The sequence below is a fragment of the Lactuca saligna genome, chromosome 5, assembly GCF_052625555.1.
Source record: "Lactuca saligna cultivar CGN05327 chromosome 5, ASM5262555v1, whole genome shotgun sequence".
Taxonomy (NCBI): domain Eukaryota; kingdom Viridiplantae; phylum Streptophyta; class Magnoliopsida; order Asterales; family Asteraceae; genus Lactuca; species Lactuca saligna.
The window spans coordinates 312,877,768-312,893,324 of record NC_136421.1 but is presented as its reverse complement, the minus strand read 5'-3'; the positions used below and the strand labels follow the sequence as shown (position 1 = coordinate 312,893,324).

The 15,557-nt window shown below is 34.8% G+C and overlaps 1 non-coding gene across 1 annotated transcript; it reads right to left on the bottom strand.

Annotated features, from left to right (window-relative positions):
- Positions 1 to 15,411: 15,411 nt before the first annotated feature.
- Positions 15,412 to 15,517, bottom strand: LOC144999435 (U6 spliceosomal RNA). The gene has a single exon (XR_013660903.1). It is a non-coding gene; the product is annotated as a U6 spliceosomal RNA (small nuclear RNA).
- Between the last annotated feature and the right edge of the window lie 40 nt (positions 15,518 to 15,557).

Sequence of the window (15,557 nt, the reverse complement as noted above, 5' to 3'; positions counted from 1 at the left end):
CATAGCGAAACACTTTCCACGCCAGGACTTTACTTCCTGCAAGGTTGGAATGTCGTTTCCTATGAGTAGTATGTCATCCACATACAATACCAAAAAGCTAACTATACTCCCACTAGCCTTGACATATACACAAGATTCATCTTCACTCCTAGAAAAGCCAAATTCCTTGACCTTTTCATCAAAGCAAAGATTCCATCTGCGAGGTGCTTGCTTTAATCCATAAATGGATTTCTCAAGCTTACGCACTCTATTAGGGTACTCGTTACTGACAAAACCCTCTGGCTGACTCATGTAAACATCTTCAGCCAACTTCCCATTAAGGAAAGCGGTTTTGACATCCATTTGCCAAATTTCATAATCATGAAATGCGGCTATGGCTAACAGAACCCGAATAGACTTAATCTTGGCTACCGGAGAAAAGGTCTCATCATAGTCCACTCCAGGAATTTGAGAGAAGCCCTTTGCAACCAGCCTAGCCTTATAAGTGTGTACTTTACCATCCATGTCGGTCTTCTTTTTGAAGATCCATTTGCACCCTACAGTCTTTCGACCTGGTACATTCTAAACCAAGTTCCAAACTTGATTGTCATACATGGATTGTATCTCGCTATCCATAGCCTCTTTCCATTTAGCAGACTCGGGGCCTGCCATGGCTTCCTCGTAGCTGTTAGGGTCATCTTGACTTACTAGTGTCTCATCACTAATAAGTGTCTCACCTTCTGCAGTAATATGGAATCCATAGTAATGCTCAGGTGCACTCCTAACTCTCGTGGAACGCCTCAGAGGTACAGATTCGTCAATTGGCTCAACAGGAGTTTCCTCCTCAAGTTGAGGGCTAGAGTTTGAAGTTCCTTCACCACTTGACTCTTGAATTTCTTCAAGATCAACTTGCCTCCCACTGTCTCCTTGGCTTATAAACTCTCTTTCTCGAAAGACTCCTCTTCTTGCTACAAAGACCACATTGTCACTAGGTCTGTAGAAGAGGTAACCAAAGGAATGCTGTGGGTAGCCGATGAAAATACACCTCTCGCTTTGGGGTTCGAGCTTATCATGAGTCTCGCGTCTCACGAAAGCCTCGCAGCCCCAAATCTTGATGTGGTCTAGTTTAGGTACTTTACCAGTCCACATCTCGTGAGGAGTTTTGGCAACTTTCTTTGTAGGGACTAGATTAAGGATATGGGCGGCAGTCTCCAAGGCATACCCCCAGAATGAGATTGGTAGCGAAGCTCGACTCATCATGGAACGAACCATGTCCAACAAGGTTCGATTACGCCTCTCAGCCACACCATTCAACTGCGGTGTCCTGGGAGGTGTCAATTGTGAGACAATCCCACATTCCTTTAGATAGTCGAGGAACTCTGAACTAAGATACTCACCACCTCGATCGGATCGAAGCATCTTAATGTTCCTGCCCAATTGATTCTCGACTTCCTGTTTAAATTCCTTAAACTTCTCGAAAGTCTCTGACTTATGCTTGATTAAGTAGACATATCCATATCTACTGTAATCATCAGTAAAAGTCAAATAATAACGATTAGCATCCCTTGTGGCATGTTTGAATGGTCCACACACATCCGTGTGTATAAGGTCCAACAAACCTTCACCCCTTTCACATGAGCCTGTGAAGGGTGACTTTGTCATTTTTCCAAGTAAGCATGATTCGCAACTATCATTTGACTTTAGGTCAAACGACTCCAAGACTCCATCCTTTTGGAGTTGGCCTATGCGTTTCTTGCTTATATGTCCAAGACGACAATGCCATAATGATGCTTTATCCAAGTTATTATTATTAGAATCAATACACAAAACATTATTTCCTAAGTTATCTACAATAGATACAGCTTCATACACACCATCACAAGGTAATGCTTTAAAATAAAGAACATTATTAAAGAAAGCATTAATCGAACCAACTTCATTATCAAATGAAAAGGTGAAACCTTGTTTGTACAATGCATGAAAGGAAATAATATTTCTTGCCATTTCTGGCGAATAACAACATTTATTCAAATCTAAATTTAACCCACTACTTAGCGATAAAGTATAAACTCCAATCTTGGTGACAGGTGTAACTTTCCTATTCCCCATGATTAAGTTTATTCTTCCTTGCTCCACATTCTCACTTCTTCCTAGTCCCTGCAAGTCACAGCAAATATGAATTCCGCAACCTGTATCAAGGACCCAAGATTTCGAATGGGGTGAGTTATTAGAAATGATAGTGTAAATACCTGCATGGTTGGGTTTGACTTTCCCATCCTTTACATCTTGCTGGTACTTTGGGCAGTTCCGCTTCCAATGAGCTTTTTCGTGGCAATAGAAGCATTCAGCCTCTTTTGGGTCAGAAGAAGGAGTAATGAAACCTTTCTTGGTTCCACTTGAAGAAGAGCCATCAAGGGTCCGAGCCTTGGTACCCTTTGAAGATCTCTTTCTCTTCCTCCCTCGACTTTGCCCGATTGCCAAGACCGGAGTTGTTTCTGGAGTAGGAGTGATAGCAACCGACTTCCCCTTAAGACCTGTTTCTGCGGTCTTGAGAAGTCCCTGAAGTTTGCTGAGGGTGACCTCTTCCTTGTTCATGTGATATGTCATGCGGAATTGATCATAGCACGATGGTAAGGAGTGCAAAATGATATCTATTGCAAGCTCCTCAGGGAAGTTCACATTGAGCTTCAGCAACCGATCCACATACGTTTGCATTTTCTGCATGTGGCTCGTGACGGACTCTCCGTCCTTCATCATGGTTGTTATCATGGAGCAGATGACTTCGTACCTCTCTTGTCGTGCACTTTGATGGTATCTTTCCATCAAATCTTGGTGCATTTCATAAGGGTAGAAGTCTTCATAAGACTTTTGGAGTTCAGCTGTCATGGTGGCTAACATGATGCAAGCCACCTTGGTTGCATCTCTTTCATGAGTATGAAAGTCAGCGATCTCCTGGGGAGTTGCAGTGGACTCGTCAATTTCCTTAAGCTCCTTGTCAAGGACATATTCTTTGTCCTCGTAGCGAGTAATCATCCTGATGTTTCTGATCCACTTATTGAAGTTGGATCCATCAAAGGTGACTTTCCCACACAGACTCATAAGAGTAAAGGAGCCATTAGGATTCGAGCCAGAAGCATTAGTTGAAGACATCTGAAAAGAAGAACAAGTTTAGTTTAGATTTAAGAGAGTCCTTAATAAAACACCCAAATGTAATATTAAGGCTAGGACCCAATCACAATATAATATAACTTAGAAGAGGTATGCCGTAATCTAAGCTATACCATATTTGAAAGGTAGGTGAATGACGATTCACCAATTTCCACCACGAAAACCGAAATAATAAATATTTAGTTTTATTGGTTTTAGAAATTCCTAGATTCTTTGAGATCCAATGAACTTTTCAAAGGCATGTTTCAATCTCGGGAGTGCCCTCCAGGTTTTGTGACTGGGATGCCGAGGATCACAAAACGAGGTGTGAAGTAACCATGCAAATCACTTGGTACCCTTAAAGTTTATCACTCAATCGATGTGCCGGTAAACCACACACGCTCCACCGATACTATAATAAACCTTAAGTCACCCTTTACCTACCTTGTTAAGTCCAAGTTAGTGTGCCGGTTAACCACACACGCTCCACCAACGACTCAGACAAAGTGTAAAGTGTAATTTCATGGATTAGCACCTTATTCACATTTTTCCTAAAGTAACTAAGATTGGGAATTTAATAAACATTTAGTTACTTTATATATTCATCATACTTTGAATGAGAATTTATAAGTCCTTGTCTTACCCGTTCGGCTAACGACCCTCCACCAGTCAAGCAAGCGGTGGGTGAGAATATACACCCATTAAGTCACCATTTTATAGGCAACAACCTTATACCCACCTTATAGACCGGCTTCGTGAATGAGGCGTACTAGCGGTAAGACAACTTGTTCTTATACATATATATATAATTATTAAATCATCATAATATAAGTATAAGGGTTGAATTTTAACTTTTAAAATTCTAGGGGTTGGAACTAAAGTTTTAACTTAACTTTACTTGTTCCAAAACTTGAGGGCAAGTTTTGTAACTTTCAAAACTTTTCATTGCTTGTAACTTATGAGTTTAATAGAGTCATAAAATGAAGACTCTTCATTTTTATAACTCTTGTGTTTTTCTTAATGGTTTTAACTCAAGTGTGACTCTTGGTTTTCCATAACTTAAGGATAAGTTATGGACTCCATTAAAACACATTATGATCAAGAATTAAACTACCAAATAGGTTACAAATAATTCCTATGATCATCTAAAACATCATAAGAACAAGAACATGAATATGAACACAATCAAAAATTACATAAAACTTTGTAATTTTGATGACTAGTTGTTGTAAATGAATTAGCAAAACATTACACCACCAAAAACAAGTTTATATTTACTAAAACAGTTTAGGGTAATGTTTCTAATTCATTTTCCAGCAACTGAATCGAAATTCTGCACTCATTCGACCCTACTCGCCGAGTGCATGAACATGACTCGCCGAGTTGGTTGAAGATACACATGGACTCGACGATTCCCCCCTATGGACTCGACGAGTCCGATCGCAGACAGCAAATTTTCGATTCTGTTTTCAACTTTTAAGAACAAATAAGAACAAACAAGCCTAGGCTCTGATACCACTGATGGGTTTTGAGCATTCTAACACTTCCTAAGTGTACATGCAACCCTAATAACCTTGGATCTATGTTTGTCTAATTTGTCATGCAAAGTTGAATTCCAAGGTTATATTCCTATCTAGCATACATGGGGAACAATTTTAACATAAAGTATAGATAGAATAACTTACCTTGTTGTTGCTTGTGTTCCTTGAAACCTTGTGAGCCTAGCACCTCAAGTGGTGATGCCTCAAATGCTTCACACAACACCAAATGCTCTTGGAAGAACTTATGAGAGAATACACACTCTTCAAAATCGGCCAAGCCCCCTTATTACTTAGTGTAACCGATTTGGGAGGAGATCATATTCCTTATATAGTGTTGACACATCTAGGGTTAAACCCTAATGTGTCATGACTCTTCATTTCCATGACCCATGGGTTTGTAACTCCCATGGAGCATCCATGGAGCATCCTATGGGTGGAACCCAACTTGATGATCCATGGAGCCTTTTAGCCCACTATACAAGATATGGATGATTTACTTAATCAACCCATATATTTAATTAGTTATCTTTTGATCACTTAATTAATTCTAAATTAATTCTTGATCAAACTAATCAAATAATATTATTAATATATTAGAACTTATAATATATATTAATAATCTCCAAGCGTTATTTCTCTCATTTAGTTTATCCAATTGCATGGTGCCATGCAACCCAAATGGACCATGCCGGGTCGGGTCAAGTACATACCAGAAATAGTTATGGACTTAGACACCTTATCCAACAGTAGTATACAAAACCCATCAATGGTATGAGAGACTAGGCTTGATTTTCAATTATACTTGATGCAATTGCTGAAAAAATCGATTTTCTGTTGTTCTGGGCTGGGGACTCGCTGAGTCCATTGATGGACTCGCCAAGCCCATGTACAAATTCATCCAACTCGCCGAGTTTGTTCCTGCACTCGATGAGTCGGAGCCCCTGAGTGTAGATTTTCGATGTTTTTGGCTAGAATTAGACTAGAATCATTACCCTAAGCTATTTTTGAACTTATAAACTTGTTTTTGATGTGGTAATGATCATTCTAATCCAATTCAAAAGATAATTGTCAAAAGTATCATGTTTTGTATTAGTTTAATGGTTAGGCTAATTACATGAAAATTGTTTGATTTGAATTGTCTTATTCATATGAGTTTAATCTAGATCATAGTTTTTCTTGACAAGTTTGTTTGTTTATTAGATGATCTAAATGGCCTTTAATGGATTCCATAACTTGTCCTCAAGTTATGGAAACCCAAAAGTCTTTCTTGTTAACGAGTCTTTGAATGTCATGAGTTATGTATTTGAAGAGTTTTTCCTATAAATTGTTATATGACATCCATAACTTGTCCTCAAGTTATGGATTTTCAAGAGTCTTGCCATTAAAAGCCATATTAAACTCATATGTTATGGATTCCAAAAGTCTTTTGAATTGTTCAAAAATTTCCCTCATGTTTTGGAATTTGTAAAGTTTCCCCCATGAATACTTTAATTCTAAGTTAAACCCTTAGAATTTTAAAAGTTAAAATTCAACCCTTATACTATTATAATATTAATAGTTAATAGTATATACATATATATATATATATATATATATATATATATATATATATATATATATATATATATATAAGAACAAAGTCAGTCTTACCGTTAGTAGTCCTCATTCACGAAGTCGGTCTATAAGGGGGGTATAAGGTTACTGCCTATAAAATGGCAGTTAAATGGGTGTCCACTCTCACCCACCGCTTCATTGACCGGTGGAGGGTCGTTAGCCGAACGGGTTTGACAGGACATTAATTCTCCTTTCATTAAAAGTATAATGAAATTACACTTTGTACCTTACCAAGTCGTTGGTGGAGCGTGTGTAGGTAACCGGCACACTAACATGGACTAGTAAGAGTGGCAAAGGATAACTTAATGTTTATCATAGATTGGTGGAGCGCGTGTGGGTAACCGGCACATCAATTAGGTGATAAAAATAAAGGGTACCAAGTTAATTTTCATGGTTATTCACACCTTGTTTGTGATCCTCGGCATCCCAGTCACAAACTTAAGAGGGCACAACCGAGATTTAAACATGTCATTGAAAAGTTCAATGAATCTCAAAAGATCTAGGAGTTTCTATCCAATTAAAACCCTATTAGGTTTTCATGGTGGAAATTGGTGAATTGTCATTCACCTACCTTCAAATATTTTATAGCTTGGATTACGACATCCCTCTTCCAAGTTATAAAATATTGTGTTGGGTCCTAGCCTTAGTATCTCATATTGGGTGTTATATTAAGGATTTAAATCAACTAACTTGAATTTCTCCCATTGTAGATATCTACTTCAGACAACTATGATCTTCCTAGATCCCTTGGAACAAGGTTTCCTAATGAAGATGATGTCCTACGATTGGATCATGGATATCATACTTCTCTTCCTCCACCTGCTCCAATTATTCTCCCTAACCCACCGGTTCTTGAAAAGTTCAAGGTCACTCAATCTTTATTGGCAAGCAATGTCTATATGTGCTCACATCTTGGATATGAAGTCACACATTGAAAAGTTAGGAGAGTTGGGTGTTGAAGTCTCGAAGAAGTTGGCTATTGACTGGGGTCTTTAGTCACTTCCTGATGACAGACCACGACATGACCTTTATTGATCTTACCTATTTGCTTGTTGCTGCCGAATCAACAATGATTTTGAGCACTGGTAAAGCAAATTTGATTGGAAGATCTACCTCCCAAACCTCCATGGACATTCACAATGGTGACACTAGAAGTCCAGAAAAACTTTCTCTTCCCAATGGAAAGGGATCGACCATAGTCAACCTGGTTGACCAAATGGTAAAGAGAAATGCTAAGTCTGAAATAGTTTCGTGTACCATTACTAAAGAGTCCATTGCCAAAGGAAGGGGCATTGGTTGCGAAGCTGCCCTATTCACCTGAAAGTCCATAAGGATGGTAAAAGTCAAAAAATTTGACTATGCTTAAGGTAAAATCCATTATCTGACTCTATTAAGTTCCTATTGTAGATTCTTATTACATGATGTGACTAGGTTGCATTTTGATTTTTGATGTTTAGTATAATCAAATGAAGCTTAAAAGAAGAGTAAGTTGACTCTGATCGCGAAGATGGATGTCGATCGCATGATTCGAAGATCAAAATTTTGAGTTGCTACTTAAGAGTTATGATATATTGCTTAGGAATAGATAATGACAAGTTTTTCATATGCATTTGCATTGTAAGGGTAAGTTTTTTCTGCAAGTTTTAAATAAAAGAAAATTTTTGATTTTATTTATTTTAAATTTCCTTACAATGGCATTTGTAAAAAAAATTGTTGTTTATATGATTCCATTGATAGCAATATTGGAAAATGGATTTGATTCTTTCGTTTGTGGTAGTGTCATAATTTACCAAATAAGAAAAGATTCTCATCACCCAAGTTTCAGTTGGATAGAAACTTAGAATCATGCAACTTGTATTGTATGTTGAATGAGATTAAAACTAATTTCTTGTTCACATGTATATGTGAGTCAAGTGAAGGACTAGGAGATCGGGTATACTTGGTTGTGCGCTGATCAGGTCCACCACAAAGATAGATAAGACTATTCATCATGATTTACTAAAGTTTAGTAAATATGGTTATACTTACAAGTTTAATTATAATTATGAAATATTGGAAAAGTTTCAATGTATGGCAAAATGAATGAGAAGAATCAAATTAGGCAGAAAGATAAAAGTTTCTTAAATCTGAAAAGATGGGAGAGTACTTTAGTATCATGTTTTATGATTATCTTAGTGATTAAGATATCATATCACAACTGATCTTCTAAGGACATCTTATTGCATTTGTTTGACTAAGAAGAGGAATCGTGAATTGTTGAAATGGTTGAATCAAAAAATAAATAATACTTCATTCTAAAAACAAGTCTTAGAGTCATACTCCAAGATTGTAACTTGAGTGACATAATCTTTATAAAGTTTATAACACTTGTCAAATGTTGAGTAAAATGTTTTATTACTCTTGTACATTTGAATTTGGTAATTTGTGATGTTTTGGATAAAACAAAGACAAACTAAGGCCAATTGTGTGAAGTGTTTGTCTTGATAAGAATCCGCACTAACTCTTGAGTATTTGCTTTGTCAAAGAATGTTTATTGACAAAAAAATATTATATGTCAAGAGGTTAGTGGGAGTCTTAAAGATCTTGAAAATTTTCAAGAACTAATCAAGAATAAAACCTGTTGTTTATCACTAGCATACGACTTGAAATTTATAGCCTATCGTGTTGACATATTCTTGTTTCTGTGCCATTCCAGTTAAAGTTGACAATGCATGTGAGTTCTATGAGTTCTTAGTTGTTTGCATAACTACTTGGAAACGATGTTAGGCCCTTGTGCTACCAGGTGGTAAGAAGTTAAGGTTGAGCAAGTTCATTCCATATGAGTTTGGATTTGTCACTAACCTTGTCTTGTGATTATGGCTATGACAAATTCACATGGATAAGAACACATACACCATAAAATCTAAGTGGCATAAGGTTTATCTCCGATTCATGAAAATGATGGCGATGAAACGCTTTCACAAAATAGATTTTAAGTAGATAGCAATTGTGATATTTGCATTCTCAAAGTCGATAATGGAGCGTGTGTGGTTAACTGACACACTAACATTGACTTGTGAGAAATGGAAAAGGTCTAAACAATTGAAACTATAATTACGACATCCCGTTTTATAGTTATAAAAATTGTTTAGACACACATATCAACTATCTAAGGAAAGGTGTGTGATTTTGATAAAGTCTTATCAAAGCAACTCGTATCAGAAATCTGAACTTTGGTAAGAAAATCTATAAAATATTGATTTCTAGAAGTCAAACTGATTTCTGAGTACATGTCAAATATAGTGGGAGCATAATTGTTATGCTAATAATTATCATGTTAGCGGGAACATGATAATTATGATAAGTGTTGCAAGGTAGCAATGTTAATTATAGAAAGCAAAAGTTTCAATTGGGAAAAGTTGTTTTGCTATAATTAAGGGAGAGAAAATTATACTTCATTTCAATTCTAAAAGCTTAGATTGAGATTTTAATAATCTTTAGTTAAGGATATATATATATATATATATATATATATATATATATATATATATATATGAGGTTTACCAAAGATTGGTTGCTTATAGACTATTGGAAGTATGGTGTAATTTTTTGGAAAGGACCATATTTATATATTCGAAAGGAGGCAACTCTTGTTTAGAAGTGATATTTAAAATGGGAGTGTGGAAATGTTTATGTGGAAGTTATCCATTAAATCTGTGTAAGATTAGAAAACTTAATGCAAGAATGATGTTCAAAGGAATGTACTTTGAATTTGAGACTTCGTTTCCATGGAATTGCTCTCCATTGGAATACTCTTTAATGTCTGTTGACAAGTCTTTGTGATTTTTTGCATAGTCATTACAAGAGAATCAATGCATATAAGTTTAGAATCTAATAGATTTCGGTAAATGACAGGAATTTGGAATTCTTACATTTATGATAAGGATTTGAAATTGTAAAATGAGCATCATTGAAATGTTATCCATTAATCTATTTCACAAACAAAAGACCATAGATAAACATAATGTGTGTGCTTGGAGCATGGCATGACTATTGTTTTTAGTTCAGTTATTAAGTTGATTATTCGAAACATTATACAATGAATAATGAGTAACCAATATGGTGATTAAATAAAAAGTGTTTTATTTACTCTCAAAAGTGTTTGGCTATGTAGGATTAGTATTATTCTTGTGTTTCACTTTGCATGTTTTGACTTCCCGCATAACTAGGTTATTGAAACTTTCCATAGTCAATCATACTTTGGAAACAAGTATGAATCAAGATTGTCATGAATTGGGATTGTAGATGTCTAAAGTGTTTAGACATAGTAAAAGTTGTTGCAACATTCATGAGTGCTCATAATTTCTGAGTATTGGATTAAACCCACACTCACTTGTATCACTTCATGGAATTTATCTCAAGTGATCGTGAGACGGTAATATCATATAAGTCCTCAAACCTAGAGATATGAGTTGTTGACTATGAGTTGGTTGTACATTGATTGTACGAAAACGCATCAATAACTTGATGTTATAAAACGTGCCTTTGTGTATGATTAAACAAGTATTTAGTACAAGCATATGAGTCGAAGTTTATTGTTTCCTTTTACCCCATGTGGATAAAAGCGATATATGTGGACCCCTCGATGATTTAGCGATGACAAACGTAAGTGCTCGGCCGGGCCTGGGCTGATTTGATTTGTTCAGTTAGTCAGTCATCATAAATAGGAAATCGGAAAACAACAGATGGACAGAGAGAATTATTATAATACATGTCTCGGTCCATATGATATCTAGAATGGAGGAATATATGATCCCTTATCTAATGGACATGTCATTGACTAGGTCAGAGTTCGATAACAACTTTTAAGAGCTACAATTGTTAGTCGGGATCTTGGAGTCATATTTGCAATAATAGTTTTAGACTTATCAAAGTGGGATACCGTTGGATTAGATGTCTAAGCCAATAACTATTATTGGTATGTACTCGACCCGAGAGTAGCATGGTCCATTTGGGTTGCATATCATCAAGACAAGTTGTTAGGATGGACTTTTAAGAGAAGGTTATATATACAATTTATTAATATATTATAAGTTCTAATATATTATTATGAAATCATATGTTTTAATTAGTATTGATCAAGATTAATTTAATGATCAAAAGAGACTAATTAAATCTACGGGGAATAATTATGGTATACTTGTTACTCAATTTAATAAAGTGACAGATCTCACTGACTTCGAGACATACTGGGAAAATTGCCCACATAAGAAGGAAAGGATCAATGCGGTCGTTTATAGACTATTATGGTTCATATGGGTGGCAAGAAACAACATGGTCTTTAAACAAATGCATACGAGCCCTACAAAAATAGCAAATGACGCGATCTCACAAACATATGTGTGGTTTAAATATATAACCGTTGATGTTAAGGCTAGGTGGATTGATTGGAGTATATCCCATTTTTGTTCAAATCTTGTATTTTGTCTGTATTTGCTCATGATTTAGCTACTTGCTAATTATGTAGCTCTTTTATTTTTAATATATTTGTCATTTCCAAAAAAGGATTTAACCATTGAATTTTGCACCTTTGAGCCTTTGAGGTCCATTTGGCATGAAGTGCTTGAATATCATGACTATTTTAAGTCAAATGTTTTAATTTTGACAAAATATTAGCATAAACTTATATTATGTTCAATTTGTTTTTTTTAAAGAATTGATGTATTAAATGTGTTTTATACATATATTATTAGGACACAATTTAGTTTTTTTTTTTGGATTACAATGATTAAAAATGCTATATACATTAAATATATTTGAATTTTTTACTTATTTAAATTACTTATTATTTCGTTAATATTTAAAGCCATAGTTTCATAATAAATGGTCTAAAAATCTAAGTCACTATTTTTTTTTTTTTTTTGCAAAGCATTTTAATAATCCTGGCTTAAGTGCCATGACATGTCCACTTCACCAGTTGAGGATAAAATAATTAAAAAAATCTTCGAAAGTCGAACTTTATAGAAGTAAACTATTGTTTGGTTGCATATAATTGTATTGTATTGAACTATTAATCAACTCCTTTTGAAAAGGAATATTTCCAAAATAAAATTTAGAGCGGTTGTTTAATACTTTAATTAGTTGGTTGCAGAGGGTCAATAATATAAATCCGCCAATCAAGATATTGTCAAACCCAGATCCAATAAGAGTACAAAGAGTGCTCTGTGCTCTTACCACTTGTAACCATGGGCCCACCACCCATCGTCACATGCTATTCTTTCGATAATAGTAGTAAGATAGCTGACTCTTAATTTTAGGTTTAGGACCATTTATGATATTGAAATCTTCCTAATTTATTCATTTGGCGATTTAGATTTTAACAAGACGAGTTTGCCACCGAGGACGTTTTGGAGTTTCTAGTTTTTACCATTTGACAAATGTTTTGTTTTAAACAAAAATCGTTGTTCAACACTATAACTTTTAACGTTTAATTTAAACAAAAAAGTGTTCGAAAACTTCTAAAAAAACACTACGTTTTAAATAAAAAGGTTTTGTTTGACACTACAAACTCCAAACGTTTAGTTTAAATAAAACGTTCCAGATCCAAAAGCTACCTCGCATAACATTTAACAAAACGCTACCAGCTAGTTTTTCCGAACACGCCATAAATCTAAAAGCTACCTTACATAGCGTTTAACAGAATGCTACTAGTTATCTGCTACCCGCTATACCAGCTATTTTGTCAAACACATCCTAAATTAGATATTTTGGCTTTTGCTATACCCCTATGACTTGTTTATAACAAGTAAAATCGACTTTAATGCACATGTGATTATTTTTTTTAAACGGTAAATAAATATATATAAAAAAGAAACCTAAACCTATCTGAAGGTCCCAAATTTTAATATTAGAATTAGCAAATTCTATTAACTTGAGGATACTAATTTCTAACCACTAATCAAACGATTAAAAAAAAAAACCCTAACAATATATTGGGCGGGACAAAGCGTATAAGAAAAATTCAATTTACAAGCATAGAAACGGTGAGACACACTACTCCCCCTCCCCCCCCCCCCCCCCCCCCCCCCCCCCCCTTCATTTGTAACATAAGAATATCAAAACTATGATATTGCCATCAACCTTAGTAGTAGAAATGGTATAATAATTAAATATCCTTTCATCACTTGCCTTCCATATTTACCAAACTGTACCATAACAAATGAAGATTAGAAGTTTTTTTCCCGTGGATAATACCCCCAAGAAGCAACATAATTTACTATCTCTTCTACCTTCGTAAACGAGACAACACCAATCCCACACCATTTGACGATCCATTCGCTTGTGATGCTTGCAAAGTTACAATTAATGAGAATATGATCTTAATATTTGATTGCGGAGGTGCAGTAACGACACATACTTGAATCAATATTAACATCGCATTGGCGAAGGGCAACCGTCGAAGGAATCCTACTAAGAATAGCCTTCCATATGAAGCATGTTACCTTGATTGAAACTTCTTTCAACCAATTAACCACCGCGCCAATAAGACAAAGAGGTGATAGATTAAATTTTGATCGAACAACACCTACATAGAATAGCCTTCCATATGAAGCATGTTACCTTGATCGAGACTTCTTTAAACCAATTAACCATTACGCCAATAGGACAAGGAGGTGATAGATCATATTTCGATCTGACAACACCCACATAGAACTTACCATCACATGCCAAATTACATCTCCAAGAATCGTTCACCTTCGTTACTATCATGGGATCATTTTCTATAAGATAGGAAGGGCTGTAGCACAAAATGTACTTTACTCACTTAAAGACCAAATTTGAATATATCTCGTTTTTTCCCAAATATATTATTCCTAACCTGATCATATTCTTTAAATCCTCTCCAATAAATATAAATAGTTTTGCCACTTGTCAATCTCTCATGAGTTTTGACACTTGTCATTTTGTGGTATTTTTGAAATAAATATTATCCACTTATTAATTTCTGATTTGTTTCAAAATTTAAAATTAAAGTCATATATTTATATATGTAAAATATTAAATATAATATATATGAAATTAAATTGCAATGAGTACGTTTCTTCATTTCTTATTTTGAAGTTTTACATTAAAAAATATTTTGCTACTTACATTTTAATGTTTAATTTTTTTAAAAATTAACCTATATAATATATGGGTCCTACACTTAGTAAATAATCAATGGGATAATGACTTAAGAGGATAATAAGGTTTCCAGCTTGTTCGTATTAGGTCACTAAGGTTTTTTTTGTGTGTATTAGACCAATATGGTTGTTATTACCGTTTAGAAATAGTCCTTTTACCGGTTTTACCCGGTAAAAGGACTATTTCTAAACGGTAATAACAACCATATTGGTCTAATATGCACAAAAAAAACCTTAGTGACATAATATGGACAAGCGGGAAACCTTATTACCCTCCTAAGTTATTAACCCTAATTATTTAGAAAACATGCTTACTAATCAATGTGACTGAATTGTTTGACTGAAAATAGTTGCTTCCATTTAAGCTTATCTCACAACCCTTCCAAAACTTCTAAGTCCAAAAACTAATATGATTGATAATCTTCATTACATAAATATGCAACATTTTATCAATAACTTCTTTTTTGTCATTTAAATGTTTACATGAACACATCCATATGTACAAAAACAAAATCTCACTTTGATACCTCTCATCAATGTCTACATTTGATAACGAATGAAAATGTAAAACCAACAGAGACTTGTAGAGGATGTCTATTATCAATTATTTTATAAAAAACAAAACCACAACATGAACTAAGAAACTGAAGTTGCTAAATGAATAAAAAAATCAGCACATAAACAAATACATACATATTATATACAACACATAAACGGAAGTTTATAAAGCATGAAACTTAATAACAGGAAAAGTAAAAAACTTAAATAAGACTTTATAGAAAGAAATGTCACCCTTACTTGCCACAAATGGTTGAAGACATCAACAAGAAGATCAATCTGACCATAGAATCTACATGTTGTCTGATCATGACTTCAGTAGATGAACTACTGAAACGTAAGAATTGCAATTGAACTCTATTAGCATTTGAAAAGGGAATTAGGGTTCCAGAGAAGACGACGAAGGGTTAAAAAATTTTTTGGACAATTTCTCGATTTGTGTGTATCATCCTTGCGTAGGGGCCATGCTAATCTTCTCTATATCGTTCCAATTTTATCGGATGTCCCCAAAGGGACAACTATAGATGAAGAGCTTCGCCATATAGAGGAGTAGCAG